Below are 13,476 nucleotides of genomic sequence, written 5' to 3' on the forward strand. Positions count from 1 at the left end.
CGATGGTGGGGGATGGAATAGCCGGCTGCTTGCTGCTCGTCTTAATTGACACATTTAGAAGACAAAAGACGATGGCGGAGAGATGAGAACGGTCTTAAGTTGGGCCGGATCTACAAGTTTTTTTCGTAGACTCTGGTAATTCTAGTGTTAAGATCCACACTTTCTTCTCAATAAAATCACTGCAGGTTTTTATTTGATTAACCGTGATTTTCATCTGGGTGGCACAGTGGTAGCGCTGCTGCCTCGCAGTTAGGAGACCTGGATTCGCTTCCCGGGTCCTCCCTGAGTGGAGTTTGCATGTTCTCCCCGTGGGTTTCCTCCCAAAGACATGCTGGTTAGGTGCATTGGCGATCCTAAATGGTCCCTAGTATGTGCTTGGTGTGTGTGCCCTGCAGTGGGCTGGCGCCCTGCCTGGGGTTTGTTTCCTGCCTTGTGCCCTGTATTGGCTGGGATTGGCTCCAGCAAACCCCCATGACCCTGTAGTTAGGATATAGTGGGTTGGATAATGGATGGGTGGATGAAGTTTGGAAACTAATGATATACACTTCGTGAGTTGTCAAATAATTTCTATATAAAAGAGAGATATTAGATAAAGTGGCTCCTCTCAAAAAAAAAGTTGATCAAAGTGAAAAAAGGCTTACATTGGTTTAATTAGAATGCATGCTGCCTAAATTAGAAACCTGCCAATTTGGGTGTAAACAAAGATTAAAAAATGCAATTTTGCATTTGCTGAGAATATTAGTTTCTAGAAAAGCACTCATTTTCCTGATGAAAATGTTAATATCCATTGAATGTAATTGATAACAATAGCTGTAAGAAATCTGAACTGACGACTTAAATCTGTACTGCACTACATTATGTGCCACACTTTATACCTAACATCTTAGTAAATTTAAATGGATGACAGAAAAGGAGATCTAGCATCTAATTTCCTACTACCTGCCATTTGACCTAGTAACAAATAATAAATCTTTATTTAATAACATTGTCCCTGACTTTTTGACTTTCCTTAAGAATTAACAACCAGTTTCCAAGTTATTGTACCTTTTCTTTTTAAACTTTTAGAGACAATTGTAACCATACATCTTGAAATATAGTTTAAAAGAAATAAGCAGAAATGAATCAAAAGTTGGGTTATTAAGTAGTAAAATTCCTGTTCATAATTGGTGTTGAGTTTTGAAGTATTGAAAGGGGCACCATTACACTGCCTGTGACTACAGTTGGTATACTGTACTTTCTCAATTCTTTGCAGAAGAGCTGTTTCCATCTGGACATAGACAAATATGAGAATGAAGTGATGGTCCTTTGATATTTTAATATGTGCAGAAATCCAATACTCCCTTGTTCCTGTCTGCTGTTAAACATGACGTTCATCAGGATTTAGGACAAAGACTCTTGGCTCTGTACCAGTGTTTCCTAAAGTATGGGTTGTGACCCAAACTGGGTCATGGATATGTGTCTGTGACTGATCACCATATGATTGTGTAGTAAAATTAGTGCAGCTGTTGCAGGTGTATGTGAAACAATGCCATTGATGCATCACAAAGAACTTTAGTTTCTGTGTCAAAAAATAAGTATTCCCCACCTTCTGTCTCACAACCTGTTAAACAATCAGCCCCAGAAGACTGAGAGCAAGAACATTTATAAGAAAGGGGGACAAAGGAGGAAATGATGTAGACTTGCCTTTGAGGTGAAGAGATCAAGGTGATTGACCCAAGTACCCCTTGGTGCTTCATGTGGAATGGGGAGTGGATAAACATGGTTAAATGTTTAACTGTCACACTAGATTCAAATGCTGAAATGAAAATAAGAGATGCAGCACAACAATATGATGATTTTTAGGGTATTATGAAAGACGAGTGAATTTTGGTCTGAGGATAGATAGATAGATAGATAGATAGATAGATAGATAGATAGATAGATAGATAGATAGATAGATAGATAGATAGATAGATAGATAGATAGATAGATAGATAGATAGATAGATAGATAGATAGATAGATAGATAGATAGATACTTTATTAATCCCAAGGGGAAATTCATAATTTATATATATACATATATTGTGCTGTAGTAATGTTCTATGGTAAATGCAGTTTCAGTGGCCATCACAAATCTGGTCAGTGCCTCATGGTGAGATTTAACATGCCTTGGTGGAAAAGAATTCCTTCTCATCTCACTCTTTTTAAGTGGCTCAATAAATTCCAATCTGCTCATAGTGTAAAAGTAGGTGTTTGTTAAACCACTGAGAACAGTAAAAACACCAGAAAATACAAAAAGTTTGAGACAAGCTGTTGCAATTCAGCACAATGTCAGTCGATAAGCATTTTAAAGTGGATAGTTCATTGAATTCTTCAGCAAAATTTATCCTATCATCCATATAAAATACAAATAGTGTATATAGTACATAATAGTTTAGCATTTTTTATTCAGTTAATTGAAGTCTTAAATGGAACCTGGGGTATGTTAAACTGTTTCCAATCTAATTTAAAAAATGTATTGTTAATGGTGAAGCTCATTTGAAAAAATGTTATATAAAAAATATATGGTAAGACAAAGTATATGAACTGCATCGATCAATTAATTTTAACTGCTTCATTCCTTATCTTGCATTATGAGTTAAGTGATTAAATTAAGTGACCTTTCATACTACTCTTTCAAAATCACCATACCCTTACAATGAACCCCAAGAATTTCTTTCTTTCAGCTTTACTGTATCGTACACTAAACATTTCCCCTGGCATTGATATACCTCAGGAATCTATCCCTGTTTTGAATGATAATAAATGGTCTAGATTCAAGTCCTAAGTGCTCCCTGCACAGAGATTGCATGTTTTCCCAACGTTTGGATGAGTTTCCCTTTGGTTGGTCAGGTTTCCTCCTACAGTTCAAAGACATGGAGGTTAGGTGGCCTTAGCTTGTGTGTGTGTGTGTGTTTATCCTGTGATAAACTGGCTTTCTGTTCATGTTTTGTTCCTGCCCTGTGACCCAGTCTGGATAACCAGGTTAGGTATTTGGATAGATGGGGTACTGTTTTAGAAATATATTTGTTTACTGTTTTAGTAATATTCATTTGAAAAATATGCTTGAAAGGAAGCAAAAACATTTACTATTGTTTTTATTATATAGCCATTGTTTATATAATAATAATAATAATAATAATAATCCTTTTCTTGGGTCCCGTTACACTTTTCTAATTTGGGTCATCTGATTAAAAAGTTTAAGAACCCCTGATCTATACGTTACTATACAATATTAACTTTGATTAATTTGTTGCTGGCCCTCACTGTATTTGTCACTACAACCAAATAATATAATTTTTCAACTACATTAACTTTAGTTAAAGGTTTATAGGGCCACTATTGCCATCATATACAGCAGGCATTTCAAACATGCAGCCTGCAACAGAAATCTGTGCGGCCTGCATGACAGATCCCAGTTAGCAAGAAAACTTGTACAAAATGATTACTATCATTTGTGATTGAATCATTCTGCATCTTTGGCGTTACTTATTGACTTTTCTTACTTTTGCCTTCTGACAAAAACACGTTTTCCCATGGCATTATGGTACCGGAAACGTCATCTGCTAGTATAGCCACGAGCCTTGTCCAAAGTTATTAAGCCGCGACGTTGCAACTGAAGTGCTAGGCTGCAGCAGCCTGGCCGCAGGGGCGGCCTTAGGCATGTGCAAACTGTGCACCTGCACAGGGCCGCCACGGCGATATATATTGAATATAAAACAGAAAGAGAAAATAACGACACAGCTGACAGCAATGTGGCTGAAAAACATTGTGTTTCTTGTTGATTAGTACGCTGTATTTACTAATGTCACTCGAGTCGGAGCAGTAAGCTATATGTAGTATTATAGCGTTCTGCCGTAATGAGAATATCATGGGCCACCACTTGGTTTTCCGGTTATGGACACGCGTGTCATGAACATGAGACGGCTATGCAGTGTCCGCAACGGACATGGCCATCCGCCGTGCATAAGATACCATATTGACATTGGTGGGCGAAGGGGCAAACTGATTCTTTCTCTGCCCAGGGCCGCCGCGAGCCTAGAGCCTCCCCTGGCAGGCTACACTACTGGCTGGGCTGCTGAGACTGGCCACTGGGCAAAACTGACCATCACGAGTAGTAATAGCTCGCATATTTTCACGTTTTTTTGCTCTAGTTTTGTGTAATTTTGTGCTAGTATTGTAATGAACAGTTAGTGCAGACTACAGCTGAAGATCTGAAGTGGACGCGAGAAGTTGGTAAGTTGTTTATGAAGAAATTTTTGTGATTCTGAGTTTGTAAAATTAGTGTAGGTCAGGGGGCTTTTTGCATATCAGCTTATTTTACAATATAAACTTTGAAGTAAACTTAGTAAAGTAAAATTTGATTTTTGGAGTATTTGTTTTCCAACTTGAATTACTGAGCAATGAATTCAGTGAGCGTTTTCGTAATTTCAGTTCACATGAACAGGACTTTGCGATGTTTACATCACCATACTCTTATAACGTTGAGAATGCGCCTGAGAATATCCAAATGGAACTGATTGAACTGCAGTCAGATTCTATTCTGAAGGCAAAATACAACAAAGTTGGTGTGCCAGGCTTGTATGCTTACCTGCCACCCTTGTATGTTCAGATCCGTAAGTTGGCATCGAGAGTACTGTCTATGTTCAGAAGCACTTACCTTTATGAGCAATTGTTTTCGTTAATGAAAGCTTCCAAAACCCCACATCGCTCAAGATTTACCGTCGAGCACCTTTTATCCCTCATAAAAGTTGCAGCTGCACAAGATTTCAAGCCTGATATTGACGAACTGGTTACTAACAAGAGATGCCAAGTGTCGGGACAAAAGAAATAGATCTCACACTGTAAGACTCCTATATAAGCAATGAATATAATATAATAATATAAGGACCTAGCTAAGAGGCTAAGACTCTAATTGAGCCCACCAATGGTAGTGAGTTTGACATGCCTGATATACAGAGTATAGTGATTTTCTTACTTGGATATGCTATTTCTGTCATCTTTTCCTGAAAATTTTCAGATGATTGTAAATTCAATGTAGGGTTTTGTGTAGAGCTATAGTACTCTAATCTAGTATTGGACTTGAATCTGGATTTGAAACATTTTTTCTGTTGTCACAAACTTGTTTTGAACTTAGTGGTATTTGTCTTGGCCGTTGATCTGACCAAATTTAATTTTTGGTCTCGACTGAGATCAGCTGCCTTCTTTCAAGTGTTTTTTTTTTTTCTTCAGGTCTGTTTATGTCAGGATTGTATAAGTACAGGTCTGAGCCCCTGTGCTTATTTTCTTTGTGCATTTTCACTTTCATTTCTTACTGTTAGATTCACATTTGAAAATTTCCTGATTAATTCTATTTAACTTTTGTAATTAGTAATATTTTACTCTTCTTTGTACAACTTTTTAATCATTACCTTCCATGGGTGGCGCTGACCAGTAGCACTGACTGCATGCCCAACACAAATGAACACAAATTAATGACTCAAGGTTATTCTGGTCAAGAGAATTCGTGAGAACTTTAGTGACAATTAGGGCAAGGCTTGGCAACTGCCTGTGATTTTGACTTTTGCTTAGCCTGTTGTTCTGATTTATTAAACTGTTGAGAATTCATCTTTACCAGCCCATACTCATTAGAAGACACCTCAATTGTTCTGTTCCTCCATTGCAACAACTAGTGTGGCTTCACTGCAGCTGTGGCTTCATTTGTTTAAAAATGTTTTTTGTTCTCGGGATTTCCATATTATAAATATACTTACAAACAGAAAAACAATATTAGGCTGATTCAAAAACTGTTCAGTTAAACAAAGTACATAAAGCATATTGTCCATCAATGTGCAGATTATTTGGCCATAACCTTTATTGGTTTAAAAAAAAAGTAATGATCCATAAATTCCATTATGAAGTCAAAAGAAAAGAAGACGCCAAATAACCAAGAATACAAAAAAAATCTGCATTAATTACAGATACAAAAAAAAAATTAACAGGATACATGGTAAAATGTTTTCTTCCATAAAAAAAATAACAAAACAAAATTGAATCATGACAAAATCACTTTACAGGCCTACAGTTAATACCGAGCTTATTTTAACATCCTGCTTCTTATATATAAAGTCATTAATGGTATAATATTTCCTTACCTTAAAAATTACTAGTCCATCAACTCTGTGGTGTATATTGCAGTAAGAGTGCAATCCTCCCTAAAATTCTAAATAAATTAAACTAGTGTAGAAGGCATAGCTTTTCATTATAGGGCACCCAAACTCTCAAATGATTTTCCTACTAATATTAGAAGAAGCCCAGTCGGCCTTTGCAATTAAATGGAGATTTAAGACTTACTATTTTTTTGCACAGCCTACTCTTGTTACAGTTGCCTCTGTGGTTGTATCCTATATTGCCTTTTAATTAAATAATTGCTTTTGCGTTGCCATTACTGAGTCTTTTCCATGTTCATTCTGTTCTTGGTGTCTGTGGTGGCACTTGATCTGCCTTGTAGGTCCATCATACTATATGTCATGGGATTTTAATTTGCCACCCAAAGACAATGTAATTGGTACTGAAATAACTTTAAAAATCATCTTCATATAATTACAATACACAAAAACCTAATGTATATACATACTGTACAGTGCATATCCATATCCCATTTTATCTATTAAGTTTGTCACATTTATCTAAGTACAGTATATGCACACTTATATAATGAGAAATTTCATATCAAAATTAAGAAAGAATACATTACTGCAAATAGCATTAAAATAACAGAGGACCGACACATTTTGCAGAAAAAAAATGCCAATATCACCAAAATACAAAATAACAAAGAATTAAAAAAACACTGTATCTTTGCAGCTGAATAATAAGAACAATAAAACTATTAATATTATCAAAATAATAACCACTTAAACTATTAAATAAAAAATGACTTAATAAATAGTAGAATTTCAAATAGAACAGGAGTTGAGAACAGAGAGATTTATACTGTATGTGATATCTGCACAGGATAAAGAGTCAGCAACAAAATTAATAAAATTTTGAATGCTCATTATTTTTTATCTTATTTGTTGAATGGTTAGTACTCTCACTTTGACAGGAATTGGACATAAATCACTTAGTAAATAAGCTGCACTCTAATATATCTATTGAGTAATATGACCACATTTTTATTGAGCACAGACAATCAGCTGTTTGTTAAGTTTTCTCAGTTTTTTTTTTCTTGAAGTATTTTAAATGTTGGAATAAATCACATAAATCACATATTAGACTTACATATAATGTCTATAATAAGGAAGGTTTCTGTCACTGTAACTCACCAGCAGTTTCATTACTTCATATAATATATTTCTAATGTGCTTTTGGGGATCTCCATTAAAACAGTTACAGATACTGCATAAGTGCATTATGAGAAAAGTGCTTATTTTGCTGTATATGGTCAGTAAAAACAATACATTGACCAACCAAACCATAACTGTTGAAATATCTTTTTTTTCCATCCAGCTCACCTTTCCCAAAGCTGAGCTTGGTAATTTCTTCCATCATTGCTATCATGGGCATGCAGCAATAGTAGTACTGTACAATTAGAAGCTACGTTTAAGAAAGAATTACTATGGGAGTAACATTTCTGCAAACAACAATCACTAGGTGGATAATGGGATCTATAGTGTAACATGTAACATTGATAACTGAATACAGTTTATGCCTTCTAGTTTAAAAATCGTCTAGCACTGTTATACCATGGAAGACCCAAAGAGTGTCTGATCTTAAGAGAACATGCCGGAGAGCTGAGCATAAATGGAGAAAAACTAAACTGATAATCCACTATGAGATACTGAAGGTTAAAATAACAGAATACAACAACATAGTTCGTCTTGAGAGGCGGTGTTATTTCTCTAGAATTATAAATAACAAAGCTAGTAATCCCAGAGTCTTGTTCTCTACAATTGATTGTCTGCTAAACCCAGGTTACTCAATGGAATGCCTCCAAAAAACTTCCAGTGAAACTTGTGAGGCTTTTGCTGTATTTTTTAATCAAAAAATGAATGATATTAGAAATAATATAATACATCTCCCCAATACTGAACCTCTATTCCATTTTAAACTAATTAAATTCTTTCACCAGGATAGATTTACCTGATTTATATAAAATAATTTCTCAATTGAGACCCTCCAACAAGTTTTTTCAAAGAAGTATTGGGCGCACTAATTGATAGTATTCTTGACATAGTAAACTCGTCATTAGATACGGAGGTCTTTCCAGACTGTCTTAAGACTGCTGTAGTTAAACCCCTGCTGAGGAAAAATAATCTTGACTCCTCTGCTTTTGAAAATTTTAGACCAATTTCTAACCTGCTTTTCTTAAGTAAAATTCTAGAGAAGAAAGTCATTATGCAGCTTAATGATCACCTCAATAAACATGCCATTCTTGATAAGTCTCAGTCGGGTTTCGAAACAAAACAAAGTACAGAAACTGCACTCGTTAAAGTAGTAAATGACTTGCGGGTAAATGCAGACAGAGGCCGTTTATCTGTTCTCATCCTCTTAGATCTGAGTGCCGCATTTGATACCATTGATCACAATATTCTTAGAAATCATTTTAGTCAATGGGTGGGCCTCTCTGGCAGTGTCTTAAATTGGCTTAGCAGATAGCAGGTAGAAAATTCTTTGTTAGTTGTGGTAGTTATACTTCAAAGACACATGATATCCTATATGGTGTTCTACAAGGCTCTACCCTGGGTCCACTGCTCTTTTTGATTTACATGGTTCCATTAGGTCAGATTATCTCGGGGCATAACGTGAGCTACCACAGCTATGCTGATGACACACAACGGTATTTATCAATAGCACCTGATGACCCCGACTCTCTTGATTCACTGACACAATGTCTTACTTGTGTTTCTGAATGGATGAGTAGTAATTTTCTCAAACTAAATAATGAGAAAAGAGAAATTTTAGTTATTGGCAATAATGGATATAATGAGGTTATTAGAAATAAACTTGATGCATTAGGATTAAAAGTCAAGATGAAGGTAAAGAATTTAGGGATAACTACTGATTCTGACCTGAATTTTAAATCACATATTAATCAGATTACTAGGACAGAATTTTTTCACTTAAGAAATATAGCAAACGTTAGACCTCTTATAGCACTGCAAGATTCTGAGAAATTAGTTCACGCTTTTGTTTTCAGTCGACTAGATTACTGTAACGCACTTCTCTCAGGACTACCCAAAAAACACATCAATCGATTGCAACTAGTGCAGAATGCAGCTGCTAGAATCTTAACTAGGAAAATAAAATCTGAGCACATTTCTCCAGTTTTGATGTCACTACACTGGTTACCTGTGTCATTCAGAATTGACTTTAAAATCCTGCTTATGGTTTACAAGGCCTTAAATAATCTCACTCCATCTTATATTTCAGAATGTCTTACACCTTACACTCCAAATCATAACCTTAGATCTTCAAATGAGTGTCTACTTAGAATTCCAAGAGCTAAACTTAAAAGAAGTGGTGAGATGGCTTTCTGCTGTTATGCACCTAAAATCTGGAATAGCTTGCCAATAGGAATTTGCCAGGCTAATACGGTGGAGAACTTTAAAAAACTGCTGAAAACACTTACTTTAACATGGCTTCTCATAGCTTCATCTTAGTTTAATCCTGGTGCTCTGTATATTCAATTAATTATCATTATTATTCATGGTATTCATATTCAAAATCTGTACTAACCCCTACTTTCTCTTCTGTTCTTTTTCTGTTTTTCTGTGGTGCCACCTGATCAAAACACCGTGAAGTCTCTACATTGATGGATTAAAGGCCATCTGGAGCTTTTTTTTTTTTTCTGTCCTCCCTGGCCATCTGTCCTTACATTTATTCTATGATAATTAGTGTTCCCTTATTTTAATTCTTATTTATTTTGTCTTTTTTCTCTTTCTTCATCATGTAAAGTACATTGAGCTGCATTATTTGTATGAAAATGTGCTATATAAATAAATGTTGTTGTAGATAGGCTAGATCAGGGGTGGGCAATGTCAGTCTTGTAGAGCCGCAGTATCTGCAGGTTTTTGTTCCAACCCAGTTTCTTAATGAGAAGTCAATTATTGCTGATGAAGCACTTATTGCTTAAGTGACATTTTAATGCTTCATTTTAGTAGTCTTGCTTGCTAAGGTTCCCCACCCTTAATTGGTTATTTCAATCTTAAAAAGCTGCATACAGTGTTTTAATGGCTACTTATTAGCAAAATGACGTAAATGACAAAGCAGCCAGCAGTTCTCCATCTAGTTTGTTTCTATTTACATCTGTGTGCGTTCATCATGCACTGTTTGATTTAATAAAAACTTAAAATGATCCATTTTAGGCTTCAAATCATTTGGATGATATCTTTGGAAAGGAAAAAATCTACAATATAAGAACCTTACATTGCAGACTAACAAGCCATAGAATTAAATAAGTCCAAGATTGGCAAGGATTGGTTTCTAGTTAAGCAATTGGGTTGGAATAAAAGCCTGTAGCCACTGCGGCTCTCCAGAACCAACATTGCCCACTCCTGGGCTAGATTATCACCGGGTCGCCTATTTACTGCAACAGCTAACAGGAGTCCAAGAATATGTTTAACATCCACATTCTATGGAGCACTGCACAAAATTATGGGGAAACAATTCTCCCATTGGTGGTAGCTGAGTGTCATCGTCAAGACTCCACTGGGGCTTCTTAGAGCCCAACTAGCATAGGAAAATGCCAGCAGGTTTGGTTCTGCTTGGCCCTGTCCTCACCATGAATAGGTGCATGTATTATGAGTATTGTGGTAGCATCTGTCTGCCTCAGATAAAACATTTGGAGACAGCATATGAGCACTGGCATAATTGTTACAATGACACTATCCATTCAATGCAGATAATAACACTCTGTAACAAGTCTACATTTGTATATTGTAACTGAATCATTACTGTGTGAAAAGGTGATGATTTAAATGTATTAATGTCAATGTTCTTTTGTACTATTTTACTTTGTGAAAGATTGAGGCACGGTCGTCCTCTTGAACCCTCAGATCAGACGTCAGACACCAGATAAAAATCCAATTATTATTTATTTTATAATAATAATGTGCACCAAGCACCCTTCTCTCCACAATACTCATAAACAAATCAATAACCAATACAATAATCAATCCTCCACTCCCAGACGCATTGCCACCCTTCCTCCCAGCTCATCTCGACGTCTGGGATTTCCCATAGTCCTTTTATAGTCCTTGACCCGGAAGTGTTTCGCCCTCTCTGTCCATGTGACTAGGAACACTTCTGGGTCATATAAAAACTCTTCTTCACCCCGGAGGCACGTCGTTTCTTCCTGTCATGTGATCATGACGCACCTCCGGGTTATAGGGCACGTAAGAGTCTGACAGCCTCCCTACAGCGACTCCTGGTGGCCCCCATGGTATCCAGCAGGGCTGTGCATATAAACTACAAAGTCCATGAGGCCCTGCTGGAATTCGGGGAACATCCATGCTGTCGGGAGAGCTCCACCTGGCGGCCTGGGGGTAAGGGCCAGAATATTTAGCCAGCCATCCACCACAACTTATAAGAATAGTAAATGTTAACAAAAGAACATTTCCCATAAGGATGGCTTAGACCCAGTAAGTGGAGCCTGAATAAAATTAAATTACAATATAAGCAGGAAATATGTGCAGTTGAGGTGATGGAAGAAGTAAGAACAACTGGAAATGTGTGTGGGATTTGACTAAGAATAGATTATTTGCGGCAGTCAATGTTACCACTGAGAAGTACCTTCTTTTAGAGAGTCTTTGAAACACGAATGTGGCTGACCGAAGGGAAAAGATTTAGACAACAAGCCAAATTATTTAGTTCCTTTTGGAACCTGTTGAGACCATTGTTAGGATACTCAGGAATCGCAATTTATTCCCAAAACTTAAAGCCTGTGTTGAAACAATAATTGGGACTGCATGTGGTTTGTTACTTTTATATGTAAATGTGTATTTTTTAACATATTATTGGCATTTAATAGTATACAGTAATTTCCATATGAAGCACATAATGTTTCTATCTGTTAAGTTGCATTAGCATCATTTGGTGGGGAATCACTACTTCGGCTTACCTGGTATTTATCTTAGGCTAGGCAAAATAAACCTTAATATACTAGCAACATAACATAATAAAATTAAATTTCTGGAATTGTTTCAGATTACTGCTTCCTTCTTTACATTGGAATATTTTTATGCAACAATTTTGTTATAGATAAAAATTACAAAATGTGCAGTTACATTTGTAATTAATACAATATTAAACAAAACCAAAACAGCAGGTTTTATTATTGTTAATTTGATGTAGCATCCTTATAAATATAGACCATATATTATTTGTATGTAGCCAAACAAAACCATTCATTCTTCTGTCTGATCTATGAATTTGTCATATAATTAATGAATTACATTATTATTTAAAAAAAGACATACCTTTTGTAAATTAACTGGGTAACATGAAAAATAAACAGAAGCTCAGGAGAAGTGTTCACAAGTTAACGTTTCTGTCCAGAACAATATATTACTTTCATATAATTAACAATATTATCTCTTGTTCTTACTAAACTGTGCTGACATTTGAATTTCAGTCATATTGTCCCCTGAGTTTGTCACCGGGCAAATATATAATTTTGAGTGACATCCAATTTTCCCCAGAGGATTTCCTTATGCAGAAATAACATCATGCTGTATGTAAATCTGTTTCCTTCACACAAATCAGTCATCTTTTAGTAAAATTGTGTCACAATCCGTATCTTCACATTACTGTAATGCATTTTATGTGGTTTTATTCAGTAATAATAAAAAATCTATGCATTCAAGGATCATATAGGTTCATATAATGTGAATTTAGAAATGAATTATAGTATTATGGCTAGAGTCCTAGTTGGGATGATAATCTTAATTGCAGGTGAGTGTTTACTCTAGGAATACATTAATCCAAGATTTTAGATGACAGCAACAGGGTTTAGCTGCTAATGTTCTTCAGACTCCTGCAGAGTCACTTGACCCTGCTAGAATGGAAGTGTCAATGAGATGCAGTGTTGCCTGGGGCCCACGAGTTTTAAAAGGTTAAACCTAGCCCTGAAATAACTTCCAGGCTAACCTTGAAGTGCTGTATGGGTGTAGCTTAAATGGACCATGAAGACAGTCAAGCCTGCAGACAGGTGCCAACAGAGGTTAGGGTTTGCCTGGCAGTGAGAGTGAAAGGCTACCCTATAAATAAAATGCATTATTATTATTATTATTATTATTATTATTATTATTATTATTATTTTGGTATCCAAGGAAGCAATGGGAGGTAAACAAGAATGTTAATAAGAGTGTTGCATGGGAAAGTGGATGCCTCATCTCACAGGTGATCGATAGGGTCATATTTATAGCTAATTAGGCCCACAGAGGCAGCAGATTTGTGTTGTGTTTTCCCTTTT

The sequence above is a fragment of the Erpetoichthys calabaricus genome, chromosome 5 (genome assembly GCF_900747795.2).
Source record: "Erpetoichthys calabaricus chromosome 5, fErpCal1.3, whole genome shotgun sequence".
In the NCBI taxonomy this organism is placed as follows: Eukaryota; Metazoa; Chordata; class Cladistia; order Polypteriformes; family Polypteridae; genus Erpetoichthys; species Erpetoichthys calabaricus.